Source organism: Anomaloglossus baeobatrachus, chromosome 11 (genome assembly GCF_048569485.1).
Source record: "Anomaloglossus baeobatrachus isolate aAnoBae1 chromosome 11, aAnoBae1.hap1, whole genome shotgun sequence".
Classification (NCBI taxonomy): Eukaryota; Metazoa; Chordata; class Amphibia; order Anura; family Aromobatidae; genus Anomaloglossus; species Anomaloglossus baeobatrachus.
The window spans coordinates 173358386-173373800 of NC_134363.1; positions in this window are offsets into that span (position 1 = coordinate 173358386).

Genomic DNA, 15415 nt, shown 5'->3' on the forward strand with positions numbered 1-15415 from the left:
ATGAGCAGATTGTAAGGTTATAGGTCGGTGGCTAGCCTCTATAACCTCTAGTTATGACTTAAAGTCAAGGCAAAAAGAAAACTAAATGGCTTTTTGCTAATCTGCAAATCCTCTCTTCCTGGGTCTTATTTACATATCTCAATACACAAAGCACGGCATATCATCGCTGTGACTGGCAAAGCTTAGACTAATACACAAGGCTGAAAATGCAGCAGTAGAGAAACGGGGAAGTCAATAAAGTCTAATGGATTATGGTGAGGGCTACGTGCAGCGCGTGTGCCTGAGACAGGGGGGAGCCAGACATATGCACATATACTATATATTACTCCATGTTATATCTGACATTTTTTTCTGTTTATTTTGATTACTCACTGCATACAGCTCAGATCATATTGTTGTCCCATAAGTGGTGCCCAACGAGAACCAGCTCAATGCATCATGAAAATTAGCACACAGGACTGTTTGTCAAAAGAATGACACGCCCATGACAGGTATATAGTAAAATGAATGGTGTCAATAAAAACTATAATTTTTCCAACATAAACCAAGCCCTCATATAGGTTTAGGGAAAGTCAGAGAGCAGCTTGTGTAGCCAAACACAGCGACCTTCTACAGCTGGGCACCACAGGACTGTTTGTCAAAAGTGTGACACACCCATGACAGATATATAGTAAAATGAATGGTGTCAATCAAAACTATAATTTGTCCTACATAAAACAAGCTCTCGTACTGGTATGGGGAAAGTCAGAGAGCAGCTTGTGTAGCCAAACACTGCGACCTTCTACAGCCAGGCACCACTCCCATGACAGATAACCCCAAGCAGGGAAAAAGAGAAAGTCAGAGAGCAGCTTGTGTAGCCAGACATTGCGACCTTCTACAGCCAGGCACCACAGGACTGTTTGTCAAAAGTGTGACACACCCATGACAGGTATATAGTAAAATGAATGATGTCAATCAAAACTATAATTTCTCCTATATAAAGCAAGCCCTGGTACAGGTATGGGGAAAGTCAAGGAGCAGTTTGTGTAGCCAAACACTGCGACTTTTTACAGCCAGGCACCACACCCATGACAGATATGTAGTAAAATGAATGGTGCCAATCAATATTATATGTCCTACATAAAACAAGCTCTCATAGGGGTATGGGTCAAGTCAGGGAGCAGTTTGTGTAGCCAAACACTGGGAACTTCTACAGCCAGGCACCACAGGACTGTATGTAGTGTGACACACCCATGACAGATAAAAAATTAGCCCACACTATTTCTTCCAGAAAAAACAACTCTTCGACAAAGCAGCTGTTACTCCAAATCTCTTCCCCTATAAACATGCACACTCAGCTTGGTGGATCATACATGCGTTCATAATGAGGAAAAGGAAGTTAACTGCTACCAGAGATGCTAGACATGTCTGGTGTGATGACGAGAACCCGGGTGTAATAAGACACCAAACCACTAGGTGTCGCCAGGCACACCGGTGGAGTGGATATGATGGGCTTGAACACTAATGAGGAGAAGTCAATCAAGCCAGGGGTCAAAAGCCAGGAGATTGCGTAAATGAAGTGCTGATGAAAAACAGCTGAAGGGTGAGGAAATCCTCAGGGTCCTAAAGAGGAAGGGATAACACCAAGCAGGGCAAAACAGAAAGTCAGAGAGCAGCTTGTGTAGCAGACATTGCGACCTTCTACAGCCAGGTACCACAGGACTGTCTGTCAAAAGCGTGACATGCCCATGACAGGTATATAGTAAAATGAATGGGGTCAATAAAAACTATGATTTGTCCTACAAAAAACAAACCCTCATACAGGTATAGGGAAAGTAAGAGAGCAGCTTGTGTAGCCAAACACTATGACCTTCTACAGCCAGACACCACAGGACTGTGTGTCAAAAGCGTGACACGCCCATGACAGGTATATAGTAAAATGAATGGTGTCAATAAAAACGATAATTTTTCCTACATAAAACAAGCCCTCATACAGGTATAGGGAAAGTCAGGGAGCAGCTTGTGTATCCAAACACTATGACCTTCTACAGCCAGACACCACACGACTGTCTGTCAAGTATGACACACTCAGGACAGATACAGTGCTGTGCAAATTAATAGGGACAAAGCAAAAAAAAATACATATTTTTGAATATTTAATAAAATGTTATACTGCATTGTTACATACCAATTTTAGTAAGAAATATGTCCTCCTTTAGCAGATTTGAGATTTTCAATGCGTTTTGGCATTCATTCTACCAAGTTGTTGCATAAACCAACTTACGATTTTACTTAAAAAATGCTTTGTCCCAATTAATTTGCACAGCACTGTATATAGTAAAATGAATGGTGTCAATCAAAACTATAATTTGTCCTACATAAAACAAGCTCTCGTACGGGTATGGGGAAAGTCAGAGAGCAGCTTGTGTATCCAAACACTGCGACCTTCTACAGCCAGGCAACACACCCATGACATATAACACCAAGCAGGGAAAAAGAGAAAGTCAGAAAGCAGCTTGTTTAGCCAGACGTTGCGACCTTCTACAGCCGGGCACCACAGTACTGACTGTCAAAAGTGTGACACACCCATGACAGATATATAGTAAAATGAATAGTGTCAATCCAATGACAAGCACTGCTACAGATATGGGGAAAGTCAGGGAACAGTTTGTGTAGCCAAACGCTGTGACCTTCTACACCTAGGCATAACAGGACTGTCTGTTGTGTGACACATCCATGACAGATATATAGTAAAATGAATGGTGCCAATCAATACTATAATTTGACTTTCATAAAACAAGCTGTCATACTTGTATGGGGCAAGTCAGGGAGCAGTTTGTGTAGCAAAATACTGCGACCTTCTACAATTGGGCACCACAGGACTGTCTGTCAAGCGTGACACATATATAACAGATATATAGTAAAATGAATGGTGCCAATCAATACTATAATTTGTCCTACATAAAACAAGCTGTCATAGGGGTATTGGTCAAGTCAGGGAGCAGTTTGTGTAGCCAAACAATGCGACTTTCTACAGCCAGGCACCACAGGACTGGCTGTAGTGTGACAAACCCATGACAGATATATAGTAAAATGAAGGGTGCTAATCTATACTATAATTTGTCCTACATAAAGCAAGCCCTGGTACAAGTATGGGGAACGTCAGGGAACAGTTTGTGTAGCCAAACACTGCGACCTTCTACAGCCAGGCACCACATCCATGACAGATATATAGTAAAATGAATGGTGCCAATCAATACTATAATTTTTCCTACATAAAACCAGCTCTCATACGGGTATGGGGAACGTCAGGGAGCAGTTTGTATAGCCAAACACTGCGACCTTCTACAGCCAGGCACCACATCCATGACAGATATATAGTAAAATGAATGGTGCTAATCAATACTATAATTTGTCCTATATAAAGCAAGCCCTGGTATGAGTATGGGGAAAGTCAGGGAGCAGTTTGTGTAGTCAAACGCTGTGACCTTCTACAGCCAGGCACCACAGGACTGTCTGTAGTGTGACACATCCATAACAGATATATAGTAAAATGATTGGTACCAATCAATACTATAATTTGTCTTACATAAAATGTGTCCTACATAAAACAAGCTTTCATATGGGCATGGGGCAAGTCAGAGAGCAGCTTGTGTAGCAAAACAATGCGAACTTCTACAGCCAGTCACCACACCCATGACAGATATATAGTAAAATGAATGGTGCCAATCAATACTATAATTTTTCCTACATGAAACAAGCTCTGGTACGAGTATGGGTCAAGTCAGGGAGTTGTTTGTGTAGCCAAACGCTGTAACCTTTTACAGTTGGACACCACAGGACTGTCTGTAGTGTGACACACCCATGACAGATAGTAAAATGAATGGTGTCAATCAAAACTATAATTTGTCCTACATAAAACAAGCTGTCGGATGGGTATGGGGCAAGTCAGGGAGCAGTTTGTGTAGCCAAACACTGCAACCTTCTACAGTCGGGCACCACAGGACTGTCTGTCAAGTGTGACACACCCATGACAGATATATAGTAAAATTAATGGCGCCAATCAATACAATAATTTGTCCTATATAAAAAAAGCTCTCAAAGGGGTATTGGTCAAGTCAGGGAGAAGTTTGTGTAGCCAAACGCTATGACCTTCTACAGCCAGGCACCACAGGACTGTCTGTAGTGTGACACATCCATAACAGATCTATAGTAAAATGAATAGTGCCAATCAATACTATAATTTTTCCTACATAAAATTTGTCCTACATAAAACAAGCTCTCATACGGGCATGGGGCAAGTCAGAGAGCAGCTTGTGTAGCGAAACAATGCGAACTTCTACAGCCATGCAACACACCCATGACAGATATATAGTAAAATGAATGGTGCCAATCAATACTATAATTTGTCCTACATAAAACAAGCTCTCATACGAGTATGGGTCAAGTCGGGGAGCAGTTTGTGTAGCTAAACAACGTGACCTTCTACAGCCAGGCACCACACCCTTGACAGATATATAGTAAAATGAATGGTGCCAATCAATACTATAATTTTTCCTACATAAAACAAACTCTCATATGGGTATGGGGCACGTCATGGAGCAGTTTGTGTAGCTAAACAATGTGACCTTCTACAGCCAGGCACCACAGGACTGTATGTAGTGTGACACATCCATAACAGATATATAGTAAAATGAATAGTGCCAATCAATACTATAATTTGTCCTATATAAAATTTGTCCTACATAAAACAAGCTCTCATACGGGCATGGGGCAAGTCAGAGAGCAGCTTGTGTAGCCAAACAATGCGAACTTCTACAGCCATGCAACACACCCATGACAGATATATAGTAAAATGAATGGTGCCAATCAATACTATAATTTGTCCTACATAAAACAAGCTCTCATACGAGTATGGGTCAAGTTGGGGAGCAGTTTGTGTAGCTAAACAACGTGACTTTCTACAGCCAGGCACCACACCCATGACAGATATATAGTAAAATGAATGGTGCCAATCAATACTATAATTTTTCCTACATAAAACAAGCTCTCATATGGGTATGGGGCAAGTCAGGGAGCAGTTTGTGTAGCTAAACAATGCGACCTTCTACAGTCAGACACCACAGGACTGTCTGTAGTGTGACACACCCATAATAAATTTATAGTAAAATGAATGGTGCCAATCAAAACTATAATTTGTCCTACATAAAATTTGTCCTACATAAAACAAGCTCTCATACGGGTATGGGTCAAGTCAGGGAGCAGTTTGTGTAGCCAAACATTGCGACCTTCTACAGTCGGGCACCACATGACTGTCTGTCAAGTGTTTATATAACAGATATATAGTAAAATGAATGGTGTCAATCAAAATAATAAAACAAGCGCTGGTATGGGTATGGAGGTGGAAAAAAAAGTTATGGAAGAAGATGAAGAAAAAAATAAAAGCCTAAAAATGAAAAATGGCCAGGTGAAGAATAGGTTAAAGTATCTAAGGTGAGATGCACTTTCATCATGAAGGACGAGGCTATTGTAAATGGTAATGGAAGTGTTCAATAAGACTAAAAATTCCCGCAGGAATATAAATGTGAATCACACCATCTTCTCCCTTCTCGGAAGATACAACCCCTGCTGTCTGGGATGGTCCTCTAACTCCTGTCATACCCTCGCAGTCTCCCTGCTGTTTACTGAGCTCGTTACTTCTGCCATGTGATGAAGCGGACCACATCTTTACAGAGTTGCCATGGATACGGGGAATTTCAGAAGTTTTGTTTTTTTTTTCACTGTCATTTTGAAACATTATTGCGGTTGAAGTCCAACATCTGTTATATCTGTATGTCTCGAATTTCCTGATATTGTTTATTTTGGATTATTTTTAGATTTCTTTTCTTCTTACAAATGTACACAACAGGTTGCAGAATCTAAAGAGCAGAGATGGAAAACAGAAACTTCCTAGGAAATAAGAAAAAAAAGCTAAAACCGAGAGTTCTTTTTTATTTGTGCACTTTTATCATCGTCTTTTATGTACGGTATGGAGCATATTCCTGCTAAAGATCAATGGCGGGCGATGCTAGGTAAGAATAGAGAGGAACTGGTCTCACTGGTTTACTGGGGGGACTTGCAGCATGTAAACGGACGTCAGCAGCCGGCAAAACAATAATTGGAAACATGAATCTGGTGGAAATAGATTCTAAATTTGCTAAATATGAAGATTATTTTTACGGATTTTCCTTTGCGTACACCAAACACAAAACAAGCCTTGCTTTCATGCCAACGATCATAGCTCTAAATTGTGCAAATGTATCATGCCATTACATGTAACATCACTTTATTTTATTTTAGTTAGCCATTAAAAGGTATCGCAAGATTATAATTTTGTTCCTCTCACTGAGAACATTCAATAAATTAGGCCATTACATGAAATGTTACTTTTGCATAACTAATGCTTCTTGGTGTCTACTAAAGGAGAAAACAGAGACGTGGTCAGGTAACGGTCCGAGGTCAAAAGACAGAAGGTCACGACAAGATCAGGGAGCAGGCAGAGAGGAGTCAAATAACAGTCCAGGGTCAGAAAACGAAGATCAGAATATTTAGCACAGACACAAGCCAACAGCACAACTGCAGAACCAGGAGGTACAACTGGCAAGGTTCTTGGCAAACTTGTTCAGTAAAGAAGCCTGAACAATTTCCAGGAAGGTGGAAATCCTGAGAAATCAGCACCAACCTGGAATCCCTCACTGTCAATCAATTTGCTAGCTCAGTAACTCAGGAGAGTGCAAGCATCTCCAAATGCAAGATGCTCTGCACAGAGGAATAGTGTCCCTGATAGGTCGGTAATACAGGAAAACGCAGCAGAGCATCTTCTAGTCTGCAAGATGCTCTGTACAGAGGGATCGTGACAGTAAATTCCTTGGATTGAGATTGCAGCCAGAGAGAGTAAAGGCCCCGTTACATGCAACGACGTAGCTGACGATATATCGCCAGGGTCACGGATTCCGTGACACACATCCGGCATCGTTAGCGACGTCGTTGCGTGTGACACCAACGAGCGACCGTTAACGATGGAAAATACTCACCAAATCGTCCATCGTTGACACGTCGTTCATTTTCAAAAAATCGTTGATTGTTGAGCTCGCAGGTTGTTCATCGTTCTCGAGGCAGCACACATCGCTATGTGTGACACCTCGGGAATGACGAACTACAGCTAACCTGCGTCCTCCGGCAATGAGGAAGGAAGGAGGTGGGCGGGATGTTACGTCCGCTCATCTCCGCCCCTCCGCTTCTATTGGGCGGCCGCTTAGTGACGCTGCACGAACCACCCCCTTAGAAAGGAGGCGGTTCGCCGACCACAGCAACGTCGCTAGGCAGGTAAATCTGTGTGACGGCCCCGAACGATATTGTGCGCCACGGGCAGCGATTTGCCTGTGACGCACAAACGACAGAGGTGGGTACGCTCGCTAGCGATATCGCTGCGTGTGACGGGGCCTTAAGAAATGCACAGTGGGATGATTTCTAATCTTCTCCAGGTATTGTCCGGAGTGTTTCTTTATTTATAGCCTTTATAAACATAAGTGTTCTGTGCATAAATATAGGAGGGGTTTTTTTACATAAAAACAAATAGCAAAATTCACCACTGCTTATTAATTGGAAACTGTCTGCAGATTTTGGCCTTCTAAACTAAACCTAGAAGCTTAAGCAGCGCCTGTGCTGCATTCTATAAAGGTGCATGTTACCCCCTGACTACCCTTGTAGCCCCAAGCCCCAACCGGTATGTAAATTATCCGGTTTGGTCCAATGGATGTCCTATTCTGTTTCTCCTGTCCCTCTTTTTGCTGTCCTCCTGTACTGATTGACGTGAATGACGCCTTGGATGCCAATCACATAGTCGAGCAAAATCTATCGCCTGCGCAAACACATTCCCAGCTTGCACAGGCGCACTTCGCTTTTTCCTATCGTGGATAGAGCCAAAAACATAGGTGCACCTGCACAAACTGGTGAATTCTCTGATTTTGTCCGGCAATGTAGTTCACATTACCCACTTCATGCACATCGCAGGGTAAAATCTTGCGCCCGCACAGAGAACTCACCTGTGAGTCAGCTGCTTCCACTGACATTGCGACAACAGAGCGGCCTATCTGCTCTGCGGCACTGCAGACATCATAATGATTGACAGCCAGCTCCCCACTGCCTAACTGAGGAATCCAGCTGTCAATCGGCATGACATCGGCCTGTTGTGGCCGGTGCCATTCTTTGCTAGCACAGATTGGTCGCAGACCGCTCTTCCGGTGAGTCAGCTGTTTCCGCTGACGTTGCAACAACAGAGCAGCAGCTTCTCATCCGTTCTGCGGGACTGCAGATATCATGCTGATTGACAGACAGCTTCCCGCTGCCTAACCGAGGAAGCCGGCTGTCAATTGGCATGACATTGGGCTGTTGTGGTCATTGCCGGCTCCCCAGTTAGCGGTAGCAGTGATAGCAGTAGAATGCATAGCTGTATGTATTCTGAGTAAACCCCTTTGCTATTTCTGGTTCCTTACTCATAGGTGTGGTATTTGCAAGGTATTTTGCTACTAAATGATCCCCTTTCTTTTGTCCTAACTTTTCCTAACTAACATTTTCCTAATATACGTCTGCTATCTACTCTGCTACTGTAAACTTATTTGTAACAGGCTTGTGAATATCTTTATTGTTGTTGTAGCTTTGATCCTTCCGGCTCCAGACCGGAATTGGACCAACTAAGAAAGAGACATCATTGGTGGGGGCAGAGCAGCCTATCTGTGAGTGTCATCAGTCTTTTGATAAAGACAGGAACTTCCAGGCTGACGTTGCAACAACAGAGCAGCAGCTTCTCATCCGTTCTGTAGGACTGTAGACATCATGCTGATTGACAGCCAGCTTCCTGCCTGAGGAAGCCGGCTGTCAATTGGCATGACATTGGGCTGTTGTGGTCATTGCCATTCTTTGACGGCACAGATAGGTCGCAGACCGCTCTGCCGGTGAGTCAGCTGCTTCCGCTAACTAGGGAAGCCGGCTGTCAATCAGCATGACATTGGCAGTCTCGACCCGTCTACAGAGCAGAGCGGAAAAGAAGCCTCCACTCTCCTGACAAAGCCATTGTATCACCGGAAGAAGCGATCTGTGTCGGCAAAGAACGGTGCCGGGCACAACAGGCACCTGTTAGAGCTTAGGCACTTTTTTTTTTCTTACAGCCCCGGATATACCCTTTAAGCCCAATTTCAAATGTGCATAAAATAAGATCATTTTTGTTCTTTCGTTAAGCAAGTCCCAGCCTACATGTAAGTCTAAAAGCCACTCAGTGGCAGAAAGAATCTGTTTTCTTCCCTAGACTCCAAAGAAGAAATATTACTTGACTCAAAACTTTATTTTTCTTTTGTTCCGTTTTCCATTTTCTGTCTATAGTTTATCAAGCTATCCAAGGTACGCTGCCTCTTCAGAGCCTTGCGAACATCACAGGACATTGCTTTTGACGTTAGCCAGCACTCCTTCAAGAGACCCTGCCATGTGTGCAACAATGGAAGATTATTGAACCTGAACTAAAGGACACATTTATTTGTGGTTCTTGAGAACAGAGACAGCGATATCCTCACTCCTATCTCTTTGTGTATTGCTATCGTGTCCCCATTAGAGTTGAGCGCGGTTCGTGGTTCGTGGTTCTCCAGTTCTAGGCTCGAGTGATTTTTGGGCTGTTCGAGATCGAACTAGAACTCGAGCTTTTTGCTAAAAGCTCGATAGTTCTAGATACGTTCGAGAACGGTTCTAGCAGCAAAAAGCAGGGCTTTTTACAGCTACAGTGTGCAGGAGCCATCGCTGGCAGCCTGCCACAAGCTGGTAACCAAGATAAACATCGGGTATCCAAGCAAAGCGCTTTGGTTAGTAACCCGATGTTTATCTTAGTTACGTGCAGGAAGCCCACACTTCCCGCTCAGCTCGCTCCACCCCCTCCTGCCCGTGGCATGTACACATACATACACATACACAAACACACACACACACACACATCCACACCCCCCCCCCCCCCCCGCCCGCCCGCCCGCCCGCTCGCTCGCTCGCTCGGCTTACCTGCGGTGATGAAGTCCCGCCATCCCGACCTCAGCGCTGTCACTGTCCTCCATGGCCGCCGCTTGTCACATCACCTATCGCTTCCGACCCGAGACTGACACTGGCGGTGACGTCACTGACCTCTCGCGATACTTGATGTGAAGGCGCCGGTCATTGACCTCAGTGACAGGGGCTGTCAGTGTGCTGGAGATCAGCGCAGGTAATGTACCTCACTGACAGCAGCACTTGTCATCCCCTGCAGTGACCTGGGCTGACCCATTGATGTTAGCTCAGGTCACTGCACTGCTCTCCCAGCCAATGGGGAACATCCTGCTCTTCATTGACTGGGACAGTGTGGATCGTCATGGCAACCCCTTGGATTACACCAGACCTGGATTTGTTTTTCAATCTAATAAATTGGTTAAAGAGGGAATGTTTTGGGGAGTGTTTTTTCAAATAAAAATGTGTTTGTCGTGTATTTTTTTTTTATTACTGACTGGGTTGGTGATGTCGGGTATCTGATAGACGCCTGACCTCACCAACCCCAGGGCTTGATGCCAGGTGACATTACACATCTGGTATTAACCCCAAATATTACCCCGTTTGCCACCGCACCAGGGCGCGGGATGAGCTGGGGCGAAGCACCAGGATTGGCGCATCTAATGGATACGCCACTTCTGGGGCGGCTGCGGCCTGCTATTTTTAGGCTGGGGAGATTCCAATAACCATGGACCTCCCTAGTCTGAGAATATCAGGCCCCAGCTGTCTGCTTTACCTTGGCTGGTGATCCAATTTTGGGGGACCCCTACGTGTTTTTTTTTTAAATTATTTATTTAATTTAAAATAACAGTGTGGGGTGCCCTCAGTTTTGGATTACCAGCCAAGGTGAGGTTGCCAGCTGTGGTCTGCAGGCTGCAGCCGTCTGCTTTACCCTAGCTGGCTACAAAACTAGGGGGAACCCTATGTCATTTTTTTTTCATTTTTTTGGCTAAATACAAAGCTAAGCACCCCTTAGTGCCACATGAAAGGTACCAAAGGGTGTTCCACTTTTTCTCCATTTTTTTCTCCACTTTCTCTCCACTTTTTCTCCACTTTTTCTCCATTTTTTTCTCCACTTATTCTCCACTTTTTCTCCTCTTATTCTCCACTTTTTCTCCACTTTTTCTCCACTTTTTCTCCTCTTATTCTCCACTTTTTCTCCACTTTTTCTCCACTTTTTCTCCATTTTTTTCTCCACTTTCTCCACTTTTTCTCCACTTTTTTCTCCACTTTTTCTCCTCTTATGCTCCACTTTTTCTCCTCTTAATCTCCACTTTTTCTCCACTTTTTCTCCACTTTTTCTCCACTTTTTTCTCCACTTTTTCTCCTCTTATGCTCCACTTTTTCTCCACTTTTTCTCCACTTTTTCTCCACTTTTTCTCCACGTTTTCTCCACGTTTTCTCCACTTTTTTCTCCACTTTTTCTCCTCTTATGCTCCACTTTTTCTCCACTTTTTCTCCACTTTTTCTCCTCTTAATCTCCACTTTTTCTCCACTTTTTCTCCACTTTTTCTCCACTTTTTCTCCACTTTTTTCTCCACTTTTTCTCCACTTTTTCTCCTCTTATGCTCCACTTTTTCTCCACTTTTTCTCCACGTTTTCTCCACGTTTTCTCCACTTTTTTCTCCACTTTTTCTCCTCTTATGCTCCACTTTTTCTCCACTTTTTCTCCACTTTTTCTCCTCTTAATCTCCACTTTTTCTCCACTTTTTCTCCACTTTTTCTCCACTTTTTCTCCACTTTTTTCTCCACTTTTTCTCCACTTTTTCTCCTCTTATGCTCCACTTTTTCTCCACTTTTTCTCCACTTTTTCTCCACTTTTTCTCCACTTTTTCTCCTCTTATGCTCCACTTTTTCTCCTCTTATGCTCCACTTTTTCTCCACTTTTTCTCCACTTTTTTCTCCACTTTTTCTCCTCTTATGCTCCACTTTTTCTCCACTTTTTCTCCACTTTTTCTCCACTTTTTCTCCTCTTATGCTCCACTTTTTCTCCACTTTTTCTCCATTTTTTTCTCCACTTATTCTCCACTTTTTCTCCTCTTATTCTCCACTTTTTCTCCACTTTTTCTCCACTTTTTCTCCTCTTATTCTCCACTTTTTCTCCACTTTTTCTCCACTTTTTCTCCATTTTTTTCTCCACTTTCTCCACTTTTTCTCCACTTTTTTCTCCACTTTTTCTCCTCTTATGCTCCACTTTTTCTCCTCTTAATCTCCACTTTTTCTCCACTTTTTCTCCACTTTTTCTCCACTTTTTTCTCCACTTTTTCTCCTCTTATGCTCCACTTTTTCTCCACTTTTTCTCCACTTTTTCTCCTCTTAATCTCCACTTTTTCTCCTCTTATGCTCCACTTTTTCTCCACTTTTTCTCCACTTTTTCTCCACTTTTTCTCCTCTTATGCTCCACTTTTTCTCCACTTTTTCTCCTCTTAATCTCCACTTTTTCTCCTCTTATGCTCCACTTTTTCTCCACTTTTTCTCCACTTTTTCTCCTCTTATGCTCCACTTTTTCTCCACTTTTTCTCCACTTTTTCTCCTCTTATGCTCCACTTTTTCTCCACTTTTTTCTCCACTTTTTCTCCTCTTATGCTCCACTTTTTCTCCACTTTTTCTCCACTTTTTCTCCACTTATGCTCCACTTTTTCTCCACTTTTTCTCCACTTTTTTCTCCACTTTTTCTCCTCTTAATCTCCACTTTTTCTCCACTTTTTCTCCACTTTTTCTCCACTTTTTCTCCACTTTTTCTCCACTTTTTTCTCCACTTTTTCTCCACTTTTTCTCCTCTTATGTTCCACTTATTCTCCACTTTTTCTCCACTTTTTCTCTACTTTTTCTATGGTCGGTCTACCCATTAGCTCTGCCATGCATAGTGTAGCTCTACACCTACTGCACATGTTACTTTATGATTGACATCTCTTTCGTACCAGAGCTGTCTAAGCCTACTCTGACCCCATATTTGTCATTACTATATTGTCCTTGTACTGTATTATGACATTTGTATCATGTGTTTCATTTCTTGCTGTGTTGCAATTTTTTTGCTGCATCCCAATTGTACCTCTACATTGTTCGAGTTTATGTTATTGTTCTCTCACTCTTATGTGATACTGATTATTGTCATTTTTCATGATTACATGCAGATAAGTCCAATCTGACGAAGGCTCAGGCCGAAACGTCATTTGTAACTTGTTTTGGACAAAAACATATATGCTTATGAAAAAAAAATTTTCTTAATACGGACCAATAAAGAGTGATTTTGCATTACTATCCGTTGTGACTTACTGACTTAGTCTGGGAGATATAGAGTGCCGAGGTTACTCACTAATTTTATCTATTATTACCTCTGAGCACCTATATACCAGTGAGCAGAGCTTCCTCTACAGTAGTTCTCCTGATTAGGCATGCCCTTACCTCATGAGCAGGGCATTGCAGCTTTGGTAGCAACCATTACGACATGGACTCTGCTGCTGTGGACCCGGGGAGAGTGAGTGCAGATTCATTGCACCCACACTCCTCACATGAAGGGTCCGCACTCCTAGAAAATGGGGGATACGTTCCCTGAGTGTCTCCCCCCCATATTCTAGACGGTCCAGAGTCGTCGTGGGACCCCTTTATTTTTTTTCTTACAATAAATTGGTGAAAGAGGAAATGTTTTGGGGACTGTTTTTTCAAATAAATTTCTTTTGTCGATTTTTTGTTTTTGTTAGTACTGACAGTTTATGATGTTGGGTATCTAATAGACGCCATGACATCACAAACTGCTGGGCTTGATCTCAGGTGACTTTACAGCTAGTATCAACCCGATTTATTACCCCGTTTGCCACTGCACCAGGGCACGGGATGAGCTGGGGTGAAGCGCCAGGATTGGCGCATCTAGTGGATGCGCCACGTCTGGGGTGCCTGCGGCCTGCTATTTTTAGGCTGTGAAGGCCCAATAACTATGGACCTTCCCACCCTGAGAATACCAGACCACAGCTGTCCGCTTTACCTTGGCTGGTGATCCAATTTGGGGGGTCCCCTACTTTTATTGTGTAATTATTAATATTTATAAAATAATTATAAAAAAGAGCCTGAGGGGACCTCCACATTGGATCCCCAACCACGGTAAAGCTGCCAGCTGTGGTTTTCAGGCTACAGCCGTCTGCTTTACCCTAGCTGGCTATCAAAAATGGGGGGACCCAACGTAATTTTTTTTTTTTAACTATTTTTTAAATAGAAAAAATTAATGGGCTTCCCTGTATTTTGATTGCCAACCAAGGTAACGGCAGGCAGATGGGGGTGGCAACCCATAGCTGTCTGCTTTATCTGCGCTGAGAATCAAAAATACCGCGGAGCGCTACGTCATTTTTTTAAAGATTTATTTTTACAGCACTGTGATGTCCAGCAATCAAAATACAGGGAAGCCCATTTTATTTTTAGTTATTTAAATAAATAATTAAAAAAAATATATGTTAGCTCCCACTGCATTTTTTGTATTGTTAGCTAAGGGTAATCCAAGCAGCTACTGGCTGCTAACCCCCACTGCTTGGTGTTACCTTCACTGGCAATGGAAAATCCAGGGAAGCATTTTTTTTTTTTTTTGCCAAAAAGCTACAAAAAAAGGACGTGAGCTTCGCCATATTTTTGTATGCTAGCCAGGTATAGCAGGCAGGTGCTGGAAGAGTTGGATACAGCGCCAGAAGATGGCGCTTCTATGAAAATGCCATTTTCTGAGGTGGCTGCAGACTGCAATTCGCAGCAGTGGGGCCCAGAAAGCTCAGGCCAACCTGTGGTGCGGATTCCAATCCCAGCTGCCTAGTTGTACCTGGCTGGACACAAAAATGGGGCAAAGCCTACGTCATTTGTTTTCTAATTATTTCATGAAATTCATGAAATAATAAAAAAAGGGCTTCCCTTTATTTTTGGTTCCCAGCCGGGTACAAATAGGCAACTGGGGGTTGGGGGCAGCCGTACCTGCCTGCTGTACCTGGCTAGCATACAAAAATATGGCGAAGCCACATAATTTTTTCAGGGGGCAAAAAACTTCTGCATACAGTCCTGGATGGAGTATGCTGAGCCTTGTAGTTCTGCAGCTGCTGTCTGTCTGTATGGAGAAGAGCAGACAGCAGCTGCAGAACTACAAGGCTCAGCATACTCCATCCAGGACTGTATGCAGAAGTTTTTTGCCCACCAAAAAAATGACGTGGGCTTCGCCATATTTTTGTATGCTAGCCAGGTACAGCTGGCAGCCACGGGCTGCCTCCAACCCCCAGTTGCCTATTTGTACCCGGCTGGGAACCAAAAATATAGGGAAGCCCGTTTTTTTTAATTATTTCACTTATTTCATGAAATAATTAAAAAACAAATG